The sequence below is a fragment of the Bubalus kerabau genome, chromosome 16 (genome assembly GCF_029407905.1).
Source record: "Bubalus kerabau isolate K-KA32 ecotype Philippines breed swamp buffalo chromosome 16, PCC_UOA_SB_1v2, whole genome shotgun sequence".
NCBI classification, from domain to species: domain Eukaryota; kingdom Metazoa; phylum Chordata; class Mammalia; order Artiodactyla; family Bovidae; genus Bubalus; species Bubalus kerabau.
In genome coordinates, this window is record NC_073639.1 from 30,086,705 (window position 1) to 30,100,953 (window position 14,249).

Genomic DNA, 14,249 nt, shown 5'->3' on the forward strand with positions numbered 1-14,249 from the left:
TTGGCTTAAAAAGTGAAGGTTATTTTCCTTCCATTTGAGTTACCTCCTTTAGCATTTTATTTAGTGAAGTTCTACAGATGCCAAATAACCAGTCTTGGTTTATCTTCGTTATTTCACTTTCATTATTGGAATGTATTTTTAATGCATAAAAAATTCCACATATTTTAAACATGTTGCAGTTATTATTCCATCTGTTGACCTGAAATAAACAGACTGTCTGATATTTATCCAGCAAATATGAATTTACTCAGGATCAGTAAAGAATTACAATTCATGGTCTGCAATCATGGTGAGTCACATGCAAGTCCCCATGCAGCAAAGGAATACTTTTTAAAAAGAGAAAAGGAAGGTGGAAGGGCTGTAGAAACAGAGTCCCTGCGAGGGAAGAATAGGAGTTCTTTTTCTTCCTGTTGGGCTCTGCTACTATCACAGCATGAGAGATCCTCCTTCTGGTCTCCAAATGCTATTTGATTGAGGCTTCTGTCTATTAAACTTTTTACACATCTTTTGTGGATTTCATTTTATTCTGGGAGAAATTCTGTGTCAGTCTAAATGTTGCTTTTTAAATCTTTTTATTTTCAACAAGTTTTTAAGATTTTTCTCTTGTTTTCTGCAGTTCAAGTTTCTTACTTTATTGATAATTCGTTTACCTACTTAAATCTGTTTCTATTTGTTGTTAATCAGTACTAGGGAGGTATTATCCATGATCTCTTTAGTTACTGCCTTTGTCCTTTGAACATCATCTTCTGTTCTCTTTATCTTTTAACAGTCTTCAATATTTTCTTTCTACTACACCTGAGTTATTTTCTAGTTGTTCTCTGTTTTTAGTCAGTATTTCTTTTTTTTAAATATGACAGGTTCACTTTTATATTTTCCTACCTGCATCTCCCATATTTTGGTCCCTTAAATAGTGTAAGCATAACTATTCTTTAAGGTTTGTCTGACAATTCTGTGATTTAAAATTATATTCTGTTTCTCCTATGTTGATTTGTTTTCAAATATTCTGCTATCTTTGACAATATGCTTATCCTTCTCTCTCTGTCATGTACGCATGTGCTTGAGCACACACTCAGGTAAGCAACACGCACACAGACACACATTATATCGCATGTTTGTGTCAGGCACAGTTCTAAATGACTTCAAAATCAATTAACTTAATTCTCAATACATAGTTACAAGTAAGCCACTCTTATATTCACTTTACGGGTGAGAAAACTGAGACTCTCAGAGAATAATTGACTTGGCCAAGTTCACACAGTTGATTAGTATAGATGATTTCTAATAATACCTTTAGAATACCTACCACAGAGGTAATTTCCTCCAGAAGCTTTGCTTTTGTATTCATCCCAGATAATTGTAAATCTAGCACAGAATTTGAGAATTCCTGGACAACCTAGATTTTATCCCAGTCTACAAGTATTCTCAGGTTCTAGTTCATTATTGTTTTATCCTTCAATGGACTCCACTAGCTTTCAATACTTCAGCTCAGCATAAACAGGTATCTGCCTAGACTCTCCATTTTAGGTCTCCATTTTAGAGACTTTACTTTCTATCTCTTTCATCTGAGGATTCCAGCAGTATGAAAGTTGATGGGGACTGGATGGGAACAGGCACGCAATCCTGTTAGTTGTCCTCCTTGATACTGTTCTTCTCCAATTGTTGCCCTGTGACTTTGTTCTCCCTTGACTTTCATTAGATTGATTGAATAATTCCTTTTAATTGACTTACATACATTCTTGACTTAAACTAGATCAATATCACTAGTTTATTCCCTATAACACACAATACCTTATAATGTATGAATATTGATACTCTGTCCAGTATTCTTGCCTGGAGAATCCCAGGGACAGAGGAGCCTAGTGGGATGCCGTCTATGGGGTCGCACAGAGTCAGACATGACTGAAGCAACTTAGCAGCAGCAGCAGTCCTAACTTTACAGTTATTTTAGTGTTTCACACATTTGTTTTTCCTGTATTTTTTGGCTTCTATGCAGCCAATGCTTTCTTTAGACTTAACCACCTGTTCATATCTATTAATATTTTGCATCCATTGATCATACAGTTTATCAGGTTGCAAAGAGTTGGACACAACCGAAGTGAGTTACACACAACACAGACACATCATGCATTCTACTCATCTGTCATCATTGTTTCCAAAGTTCTCTGATGCTTTAAGAATATGACTTTAAAAATTAATTCAGCTTTTTCTTAATCATTACAATGGAAGCATGAGTCTTATCCATCTCAGAAGCAGAAGCACATCATTATTATTTCATTGTTTCTAGTCTCTCTGTTCTGGAACTTCTATTTGATGCTCCTTGGATTTTTAAGTTCTATCTTCCATGTCTTTGATTTCTCATATTTTTCTATCTTTTGCTAATATCCTCCTGTAAGCTGTTCTTTAAACTGGCCAACAAGGCCTAAAATATTTACTCTCTAGCCTTTAAAAAAAAAAAAAGGTTTTGTAACTACTGCTCTAGAATGCTTTTGTATTTACTCTGAATAATATATATATTATATACATATATATATATACATATACACATATACACATATATATACATATATATATATACATACATATATTCATAACAATTACTCTAGTACTGAAAGACAAACTTTCACTTCATTACCTTGCTTTGGTTAATATTTTTTGTCCACCATTTTGTTATGGGTCCAGCTATTAATCACCTGCTCATTGATGAATAATAAAGCCCCAGTTTGCAAGTTTCTGTGCCCATTTCTCCTGCTATTCAGAGAAGTCAGAACAATAGTCATGCTGTTATTAGGTCTTACTTGTGTTTCTAGTAGGGGCTATTTTCCTGTAGTTTGAAGTATACATATATAAGAAAATTTCTAATATATTAATATTAGCATTTTTTATTGAGATTTTTCAGGTAAACTGACTTGTAGTCTATGCTAAATCTAATTCTAAAATCCAGTATGTATTTTTTCAGGATATAAAAATCCAAACTTTATAATAAGCATTAGGAAAGTATTTGAAAGAAGTATTTAGTTATTTGGTCATATAAAAATACTGATGTAAATATCAATTGTATAATCAACCTGAGTTTCATTTGATTGAACACTTTGAGATAAACACCAATGATGGTTATTTTTAATAAAATAGGTGACAAATAATACATTGCACAAATGATCTGATTGAATAGGTACTCCTCTAGTTAGAAAAAAGCAATAATCATCTAAGAAAAAGTGACACATAATATATAAACATTTTTAAAGTCCTTTGTATGAGGACTTAATTTGATTGGTTTTTAAAATTGTAATTTCTCAACATAGTCTCTCAGCATGTTTCATTTACATGAGAGAAAACTCTTTAATTATAAGATTCTTAATGTACTCTAGTAATTTCATAATAAAAATGATTAATTACTTTGAACAATCAGTTTTACAGATAATCACAGTTCTTTACTTAAATTTCACATACATACAAGCCAAAAAAAAAAAAAATAAAGAAAGAAATAAAGCAAAGGACAAGCTTGTGTATAAAACCTAAACAAAAGTCTAGCACTGAAATAATGTTTTAGACATGGTAAAAATCTCCCTTTTGTTGCTGAGTAACTAGTAATTATATTTTAAGTTCAACTGACTCAACACAGCAGTTGAATTTTAAGCATACTATTTTAAGAAATAAATGGCATATTAAGAGTGTTGACATTTAGAAAATGCAAGTTAGTGAAATTTGTAGTGTGTATTAGAATCATACATGTTAAAATAAATGAATGCAGATTATATTTAATGGTATAAAAATAGAAGAATGTCATAAATACTTGAAAACCCATGTCAAAGTTCTAAATAATCCCCTTTAAATAAAATATTCATATTTAAAATTATGCTAAATAATAATGTATATATATCATAGAGATAGAACCCGTGGCTCTGAACCTTCTCTTCATAGTTGAATCACATGGTGAGTTTTAAAATACTTAATTGGTCTAACTGTGGTTCAATGAAAATAGAACTTCAGTTTTTAAAATGGGATATGAGTATTTTGAAATGTTTCACATTATTCTAACATGTGGGTAAGATTAAGAACCAGTGATCATTGCTAAGTTCTATGGGTATATGCTGCAAGCATCAACTGCAAATACTTAACCTGCCTGAAATATAGAGAAAATATGCATGAGAGTGACATAAATGCAAGAGTTACAACTTGGAAGAATTTTTAACTTTTTCTCATTTGTTTAGGAAAAATATTAAAATTCTGAATTTTAGAAAGTTATGTGAGAAAACTATCAAAATAAATGTACATAAAATATTTAGTTGTGTTAATTTATACCTTAAATATGACTTTAAGGAATAAATCAATCTTTTGATAGCTGCTTAGAAACTATCTTTACCATGTTTAAAGAAAAGCCAATAACTATTGTATTTTTTAAAAGTTCTACTTACATGATAAAATTCTATTTTTTCTTAACTTTTTATAAAATGATTTTAAGGAAACTTACTAGATGATTCAATAAAAGAATATTTTTAAATAAAAGATAGCAAGTAGTAATTTCAGTTATTTACCATACAGCTAAGTCTGCTCTGCAAGGGGCCACTGGATATCCTCAATCGATTACCAATGACTGAAAAGATTTGGTTGGCTTCTTTATCTTTCTTTTTTTTTTTTTTATTGTTTATCTTATTTAAAAGAGTTTCCTTTATCTTTTGCTTCCAATTTTTAACATTTTATCTACAATGAGATTAATAATTTCCTTGATTTTTAAAAGATGCTTTCATTGTCCTCTTATTTTGGAAATAAAAACAAGCATTACTACATTTTCAAAATACCAAACTGCATTTCAAATAATTCTACAGAAAACAGCATTAAGAAATAAACAAAATAAACTGTGACCGCTCTTGAAAATAATAAAAGATGACATCAGCAGACCAAATTTATTAACTTTGGAGTAGATGAAACATATTTTACCTGACTGCCAGAGAAACTAATGACTTTCGTTAGTGAACTTAGGTCACAAAGCCTACTGCCTGTGAATCAGCAAGTGGGCATGTTTCTTCTTAGGAGTGGCCCAGAAATTTTACAATATCAGAGGATAAATCATTGGCTCCAGGTACATTTTTTGTTGTTAAGAAAGGAAAAAGTGAATAATATTAGTCTAAAAGTTTCAACACTATTCAATTTAACAGGGGATGGCTATATTTGTTGGAATTCAGATTAACATGCTAGAAATTAGTTAATAAGTGAATCAAGAAATATGTTACTACAGGCTCCAAGGGAACAGCAGGTAAAAGGAATAAGCAGTACATTTAAAGGAAAATGAAAAGAAATTAACTGTACAAAGGGAAACTCCTTAAAAACGTAAACTTTTCTAGACTTTTTAACTATCAGTTCAATCACTCAGATAAGTATATTTTTTTATAATTTTAACTATTGTATTAGTCTTCTATGGCTGCCATAACAAAAACATATTTCAAAAATTAAAAATATTGGGAAAGCTTAAGCAACATGAATTTATTTTCACACAGTTCTGGAAGCTGAAAGTTCAAGATCAGGGTGTCAGTGTCTAGTGAGACCTCGCTTCCTGGCTTGCAAATAGCCTATTCTATTGTGTGTTTTCGTGGCCTTTTTTCTGTGCTTTTCAGAAATGAAAAAGATCTCTAGTGTCTCCATCCCTTCTTCAAAAGAGACTCCTTTTTCAAAAGTCCTATTGTAATAAAGTCTGAGTCTTATCACCTCATTTAACCTGAACTATTGCTGAAGCCTGGCTGGGAGAATTTTAAATATCACTTTACTAGCTTGTGAGATGAGTGCAATTGTGCAGTAGTTTCATAATTCTTTGCCATTGGCTTTCTTTGGGATTGGAATGAAAACTGACTTTTTCCAGTCCTGTGGCCACTGCTGAGCTTTCAAATGGCTGGCATATTGAGTGCAGCACGTTCACAGCATCATCTTTCAGGATTTGAAATAGCTAAACTGGAATTCCATTACCTCCACTAGCTTTGTTCATAGTGATGCTTCCTAAGGCCCACTTGACTTCACATTCCAGGATGTCTGGCTCTAGGTGAGGGATCACACCATCATGATTATCTGAGTTGTGAAGATCTTTTTTCTACAGTTCTTCTGTGTATTCTTGCCACCTCTTAATATCTTCTGCTTCTGTTAGGTCCATACCATTTCTGTCTTTTATCAAGCTCATCTTTTCATGAAATGTTCTCCTGGTATCTCTAATTTTCTTGAAGAGATTTCTAGTCTTTCCCATTCTGTTGTTTTCCTCTATTACTTTTCCTGATCGCTGATAGCATATTCAAAAGCAGAGACATTACTTTGTCAACAAAGGTTCATCTAGTCAAGGCTATGGTTTTTCCAGTGGTCATATATGGATGTGAGAGTTGGACTGTGAACAAAGCTGAGCGCCAAAGAATTGATGCTTTTGAACTGTGGTGTTGGAGAAGGCTCTTAAGAGTCCCTTGGACTGCAAGGAGATCCAACCAGTCCATTCTGAAGGAGATCAGTCCTGGGTGTTCTTGGAAAGGACTGATGCTGAAGCTGAAACTCCAGTACTTTGGCCACCTCATGCGAAGAGTTGACTCATTGGAAAAGACTCTGATGCTGGGAGGGATTGGGGGCAGGAGGAGAAGGGGATGAAAGAGGATGAGATGGCTGGATGGCATCACCGACTCGATGGACGTGAGTTTGAGTGAACTCCGGGAGTTGGTGATGGACAGGGAGGCCTGGTGTGCTGTGATTCATGGGGTCTCAAAGAGTCAGACACGACTGAGTGACTGAATTGAACTGAACCTTAACTATTTCCTTAAAGGCTCTATCTCCAAATGTGGTACCATTGAGGATTAGGGCTCTAACATATGAATTTTAAAGGAAAAAAATTCAGTTTGTAACAACTATATACACTACTTTGATAAGTATAACTGTATACACTATGTAAGGACAATGGAAAATATGAAACATTTGGAAATTGAAATTTACTCACTTATAAATTATATAAAATTATAGCAATTGGATTCCTGGATCATAAAGAATGTATTTACATTAGTCTAATTGTCTATGTTTGCCTTGGAAATGAACAGAGATCATTCTGTCGTTTTAGAGATTGCATCCAAGTACTGCATTTCAGACTCTTTTGTTGACCATGATGGCTACTCCATTTCTTCTGAGGGATTCCTGCCCACAGTAGTAGATATAATGGTCACCTGAGTTAAATTCACCCATTCCAGTCTATTTTAGTTTGCTGATTCCTAGAATGTTGACATTCACTCTTGCCATCTCTTGTTTGACCACTTCCAATTTGCCTTGATTCATGGACCTGACATTCCAGGTTCCTATACAATATTGCTCTTTACAGCATCGGACCTTGCTTCTATCACCAGTCACATCCACAACTGGGTATTGTTTTTGCTTTGGCTCCATCCCTTCATTCTTTCTGGAGTTATTTCTCCACTGATCTCCAGTAGCATATTGGGCACCTACTGACCTGGGGAGTTCCTCTTTCAGTATCCTATAATTTTGCCTTTTTATACTGTTCATGGGGTTCTCAAGGCAAGAATACTGAAGTGGTTTGCCATTCCCTTCTTCAGTGGACCATATTCTGTCAGTCTATGCCCCAACCTGTAACACTGAAGAAGCTGAAGTTGAACGGTTCAATGAAGACCTACAAGACCTTTTAGAACTAACACCCAAAAAAGATGTCCTTTTCATTATAGGGGACTGGAATGCAAAGTAGGAAGTCAAGAAACACCTGGAGTAACAGGCAAATTTGGCCTTGGATTACAGAATGAAGCAGGCAAAGACTAATAGAGTTTTGCCAAGAAAATGCACTGGTCATAGCAAACACCCACTTCCAACAACACAAGAGAAGACTCTATACATGGACATCACCAGATGGTCAACACCAAAATCAGATTGATTATATTCTTTGCAGCCAAAGATGGAGAAGCTCTATACAGTCAGCAAAAACAAGACCAGGAGCTGACTGTGGCTCAGATCATGAACTCCTTATTACCAAATTCAGACTTAAATTGAAGAAAGTAGGGAAAACCACTAGACCATTCAGGTATGACCTAAATCAAATCCCTTATGATTATACAGTGGAAGTGAGAAATAGATTTAAGGGCCTAAATCTGATAGATAGAGTGCCTGATGACCTATGGAATGAGGTTCATGACATTGTACAGGACACAGGGATCAAGACCATCCCCACGGAAAAGAAATGCACAAAAGCAAAATGGCTGTCTGGGGAGGCCTTACAAATAGCTGCGAAAAGAAGAGAAGCGAAAAGCAAAGGAGAAAAGGAAAGATATAAGCATCTGAATGCAGAATTCCAAAGAATAGCAAGAAGAGATAAGAAAGCCTTCTTCAGCGATCAATGCAAAGAAAGAGAGGAAAACAATAGAATGGGAAAGACTAGAGATCTCTTCAAGAAAATTAGAGATACCAAGGGGACATTTCATGCAAAGATGGGCTCAATAAAGGACAGAAATGGTATGGACCTAAGAGAAGCAGAAGATATTAAGAAGAGGTGGCAAGAATACACAGAAGAACTGTACAAAAAAGATCTTCACGACCCAGATAATCACGATGGTGTGATCACTCATCTAGAGCCAGACATCCTGGAATGTGAAGTCAAGTGGGCCTTAGAAAGCATCACTACGAACAAAGCTAGTGGAGGTGATGGAATTCCAGTTGAGCTATTTCAAATCCTGAAAGATGATGCTGTGAACGTGCTGCACTCAATATGCCAGCAAATTTGGAAAACTCAGCAGTGGCCACAGGACTGGAAAAGGTCAGTTTTCATTCCAATCCCAAAGAATGCCAATGGCAAAGAATGATGAAACTACTGCACAATTGCACTCATCTCACACGCTAGTAAAGTGATATTTAAAATTCTCCAAGCCAGGCTTCAGCAATACGTGAACTGTGAACTTCCAGATGTTCATGCTGGTTTTAGAAAAGGCAGAGGAACCACAGATCAAATTGCCAACATCTGCTGGATCATGGAAAAAGCAAGAGAGTTCCAGAAAAACATCTATTTCTGCTTTATTGACGATGCCAAAGCCTTTACTGTGTGGATCACAATAAACTGTGGAAAATTCTGAAAGAGATAGGAATACCAGACCACCTGACTTGCCTCTTGAGAAACCTACATGCAGGTCAGGAAGGAACAGTTAGAACTGGACATGGAACATCAGACTGGTTCCAAATAGGAAAAGCAGTTCGTCAAGGCTGTATATTGTCTCCCTGCTTATTTAACTTCTATGCAGAGTACATCATGAGAAACGCTGGACTGGATGAAGTACAAGCTGGAATCAAGATTGCCGGGAGAAATATCAATAACCTCAGATATGCAGATGACACCACCCTTATGGCAGAAAGTGAAGAGGAACTCAAAAGCCTCTTGATGAAAGTGAAAGAGGAGAGTGAAAAAGTTGGCTTAAAGCTCAACATTCAGAAAATGAAGATCATGGCATCCGGTCCCATCACTTCATGGCAAATAGATGGGGAAACAGTGTCAGACTTTATTTTTTGGGGCTCCAAAATCACTGCAGATGGTGACTGCAGCCATGAAATTAAAAGATGCTTACTCCTTGGAAGGAAAGTTATGACCAATGTAGATAGCTTATTCAAAAGCAGAGACACTACTTTGCCAACAAAGGTCCATCTGGTCAAGGCTATGGTTTTTCCAGTGGTCATGTATGGATGTGAGAGTTGGACTGTGAAGAAGGCTGAGCGCCAAAGAATTGATGCTTTTGAACTGTGGTGTTGGAGAAGACTCTTGAGAATCCCTTGGACTGCAAGGAGATCCAACCAGTCCATTCTGAAGGAGATGAGCCCTGGGATTTCTTTGGAAGGAATGATGCTAAAGCTGAAACTCCAGTACTTTGGCCACCTCATGCGAAGAGTTGACTCATTGGAAAAGACTCTGATGCTGGGAGGGATTGGGGACAAGAGGAGAAGGGGACGACAGAGGATGAGATGGCTGGATGGCATCACTGACTCGATGGACGTGAGTCTGAGCGAACTCTGGGAGTTGGTGATGGACAGGGAGGCCTGGCGTACTGTGATTCATGGGTTTACAAAGAGTCGGACACTACTGAGTGACTGAACTGAACTGAATTTTCTATGTTCCCCCAAAACCTAAAAGTAGTGGTGCTGCTGTATGAAATACCTAAACATGTGGAAGAACTGTGAACGTGGGTAATAGGCAGAAGGAGAAGGAGTTCGGAGTTGCATGCTTGAAATAGCCTACATTGCAGGGAATGAAGTGATAAAGGTGATTCTCATGAGGACTCAGAATAAGAGAGGTGTAGAGAAAGCCTTAATCTTAGAGAACACCTAGGTGGTCTGGAACAGAATTCTGGTAGAATATGGACAGTAAAGGTCACTGATGAGTTCTCAGATGGAAATGAATTACATGTTATTGGAAACTAGAAGAAAGATGATCCTTATTTTATAAAATGGCAAAGAGTGTGTCTGGATTTCAGTGCTGTGAACCTTGACTGCCCGAGGTGTAGCTTCTGTGAGCCTGGTGTGGTCCGCTATGAGTTCAGCAAAGCACAAAGGGTGTGGCTGTCTTCACCTACATCTCAGAAGATGGGTAATCAGTCCACAGACCTAACCAGAGAGATGCGAACAGAATGGAGCCACTGCACAGAATCACCATTAAGCAATGGGCTGCCCTGAGATACAAGATCTGCAGACCTACCTGTGTACAATTTCTGCTCAAGAGAAATGTAGTATGGGCTCACCCAGCCAAGCAATGGGGGTAGGGATGCCTGGAGCCTTGGAAATTCAAGGAGGAGAAGGGGGAAACAGAGGATGAGACAGTTGGATGGCTTCACTGACTCAATGGACATGAGTTTGAGCAAACTTTAGAAGAGGTGAAGGACAGGGAAGTCTGGTGTGTGCAGTCCTCAGGATTGCAAACAGTCAGACATGACTTAACAACTGAACAACAACAACAACAACAATGGAAGATAAAAAATATTAAGAGAATAATGTTAAATAGTTGTCAGATGGAAGGATATACTTGAGAAAATATTTTGTTAAATAGATGAGAAATAATTAATATTTGCAATATACACCTAGAAGATAAAAAAATATAAACAATATAAACAATTTATATACAATATAAAGTTTGAGATCCCAAAGAAAATTCGCAAAGGAAATGAATAAGAAGAAATTTCTTAGTGTAGGCTAAGCTGTGGAAAGAATAAATATTGAAAATTCCGTGACTTACAAAATAATTCTATCTTTCTCGCTCTCATAACATCATAGATGAGTGCTCAGCTCAGAGTAACAACTCCACTTAGCCATTCAGAGACGTATAATTGTTCTGCTATTTTCAACACTAAAATTACTCTAGGTATCAGCACCCCACTTAGATAGGTGAAGAACAAGGAAAATTCTTGCATGGGGCTTTTATGCATAAGGCCCAGACACAGTACACATCACTTCAGTTAATATTTGTTTCTAGAACTCAGCCACACACACACTGTAGCAAGAGGAGCCTTGGAGGTGGTAAGCAGGCAATCTGTGCCACAGGCAGTTCACAGAAAAGCAAAGCCAAATGTCGGGCTTCCATAAGAAACTGTGTTCAGGTTTGTTGGTGGTAAAGAGAAATATATATTAAAATAAAAAGGGAATGTCATAAGGAAAGTCATCAGACAGGCAAAATTTAAGAGTTAATCATATGGCCTACTGCTTCCAGTGCTTTCAAATATTTCTGGTGGAAAATAAAAATGCCACAGGCCCCTTTGAAACAATCTGGCAACTTATATTGCAATAAAATGTACATATGCCATCTGACAAAGCAATCGAAATGCTAGGCTTCTTGCCCCTATGGATAAAATCATTCTTGCATTCTTTAGTCTTGCTGCCATTATATTTCTTGTACTTTTGGAATCCAAATGTTCACAAAGAGAAGGCTTTTTACTGATTTGTGGCCTCTCAATGTTATTTACCTTGAAACTGCAGTAAGTGTTAGGAAAAAGGAGATTGCATGCATTTGGGACCATCGTACTATAATAACATTTAGCTTTTGATTTGGAATCCAGAATTTTAGTTTAGAACAATAAACTTTGCTCATGAGAGTTTATGGACTTATAGAAAACAAATACATGCTTAAATATTTACATGTATAAAATAATCTTTTAGTTATAGCCAAGTTAAACAGAACAATAATTCTTTTGAAGAAGAAAGCAATCTAGTCAGAAAATGAATAATTTACACTAAAATTAGTAATTCAACTAATTTAAATTGATACAGATTCATAAAATTCACAATTCTTTTTCAAAATTGAAGGAAAAACTATGTAAGTCAAATATCAATTCGTTCTCTTGATCCTTTCACTTGTCAATAGGTGTATGCTGACTTCACTGATGCTTAATTCATTTATCCATGACATAATGTTTAAAATTGTGATATTGGAACAAGTACCAATGACATTTCTGTATATTTATGAAAATTACTAAAATTACAAAGTAACAGATATATAGTTTAAGCTTATCATTTTTATGATTTCTAAAGTGATTTATGTCTTAGTTTTTCTATAATTAAATGCTAATGAAATAAAATCTTTAAAAATTCTGACATAATTTTGTAGTAGCTCAGTCAAGTCCGATTCTTTGCAACCCCAGGACTGTAGCCCACCAGGATCCTCTGAAATGGAAATTCTCCAGGCAAGAATACTGGAGTGGATTGCCATGCCCTCCTAGAGGGGATCTTCCCAACCCAGGGATGGAACCCAGGTGTCCCACATTGCAGGTGGATTCTTTACCTTCTGTGCCACCAGAGAAGCCCTGTAATAAGTTATTGAAACACAAAAATGCAAATACAAGGAACAAAAAAGTAACATCAGAAAAACAGAGCTATTCTTAAAATTTTGAACTTCCAAAGTTATTGATGAAATACTCTGATTACTGTATGTTGTTCAGTCACTAAGTCGTGTCTGACTCTTTGCCACCCAATGGACTGTAGCATACCAGGCCCCTCTGTCCAAACTATCTCCCGGAGTTTACTCAAATTTATGTCCATTTAGTATGTGATGTTATTTATTAATAAATTATTATATATTCAATCTTATAAAATATGTGATATACATTATTCAGTAAAAGGAAATATAGAGAATGGTAATATCAAGAAAAAAGAAGCTGAAAAGTTCATATTATTTTAACACTGAAGAGACAGTTTTGCCCTTTTCATTGAAATAAAGCTTTTCATTCTGTAATAAATTATGCTCATATGAAAAGGCTTATCTCACAAATTTAAGTTCATAAATACACAAAATGTGCAAACATTTTCATTTGAAAGATGCCTACCTAGTGAATGAAATACTTTATTTGCAGATTATAAACATTAAAGCAAATGTATTGTGTAGACAATATTATATAATATTTCACACCAGAAATTGATACAGCTTCTAGAGTCTTGTAATTAATTCATCATCAGAATGGCTTTGGCCTGTGTTCAGATTCATTCTGTAAACAGTTTTAGTAGTTTAAAAAAATGCCTTTAGAAGAACATGGGTATATTCAAATACAATGTGCACCCCTGTACAAAACCAAAAGCGGGATAACAAATTTATAGTCAAAGGATCTCGCAAAGTATGAATACAATTCAGTGTTTATTAACGATAAATTAGAACTACTATAAATACTTTAAAAAAAAAAACAAATGATTACTGAATATCTAGTCTTTTGCTTTTCCTCATGAAAATGCCAATGAATTAGATCTGTGAGCTGGACTAGCTAGGGCTTGTCTGAAATGATAAAGAAAATGAAGTTTGAATCCAAATGGCCATAAATAAACCTGACCTTTAAGGGACTTAATCAAACTTGTTTAAAAAAAATAGAGACTTGAGGAAATAAATCAATAATGTTTCCAGTAAATAGATATGCTATTAAATCTATTGGTAGACTCTGGGATTGTTTCATGATTTTGTCAAATTTATTTGATTTTTGTTTGTATTTCTTTGCAGGGCATCCTCATATGGTTAGCATGATGTGAATATGATGTGAGTATGTTTGATATAATGTATTAAAGTAGATATTCTGATATTTTTAAAATGTATCAATAATGCTTCACACTGAAATGCAGTAATTCAGTTTACAAATTAGTAGTAGGAACATCTTTACTGATATGTGCAAAAGAAGCAGAAAAGCAAACCATTTTAATACGTTAATGCAAAAATATTTTCAGAAAAACTTTCTGCACTTATGAGTTTATATGGTATATTTTCTGAGATCGTGAGACATTCCTTGCCTTGATAA

The 14,249-nt window shown here is 35.3% G+C and overlaps 1 long non-coding RNA gene across 1 annotated transcript in view; it reads left to right on the top strand.

The window, feature by feature from the left end:
* LOC129629863 (uncharacterized) overlaps positions 1-14,020 on the top strand; it is a 39,229-nt gene extending 25,209 nt beyond the window's left edge. Inside the window, exon 3 of the long non-coding RNA XR_008703354.1 lies at positions 13,958-14,020. This is a non-coding gene — a long non-coding RNA (uncharacterized LOC129629863). The remainder of the gene's footprint in view (positions 1-13,957) is intronic.
* The last annotated feature ends 229 nt before the right edge of the window (positions 14,021-14,249 follow it).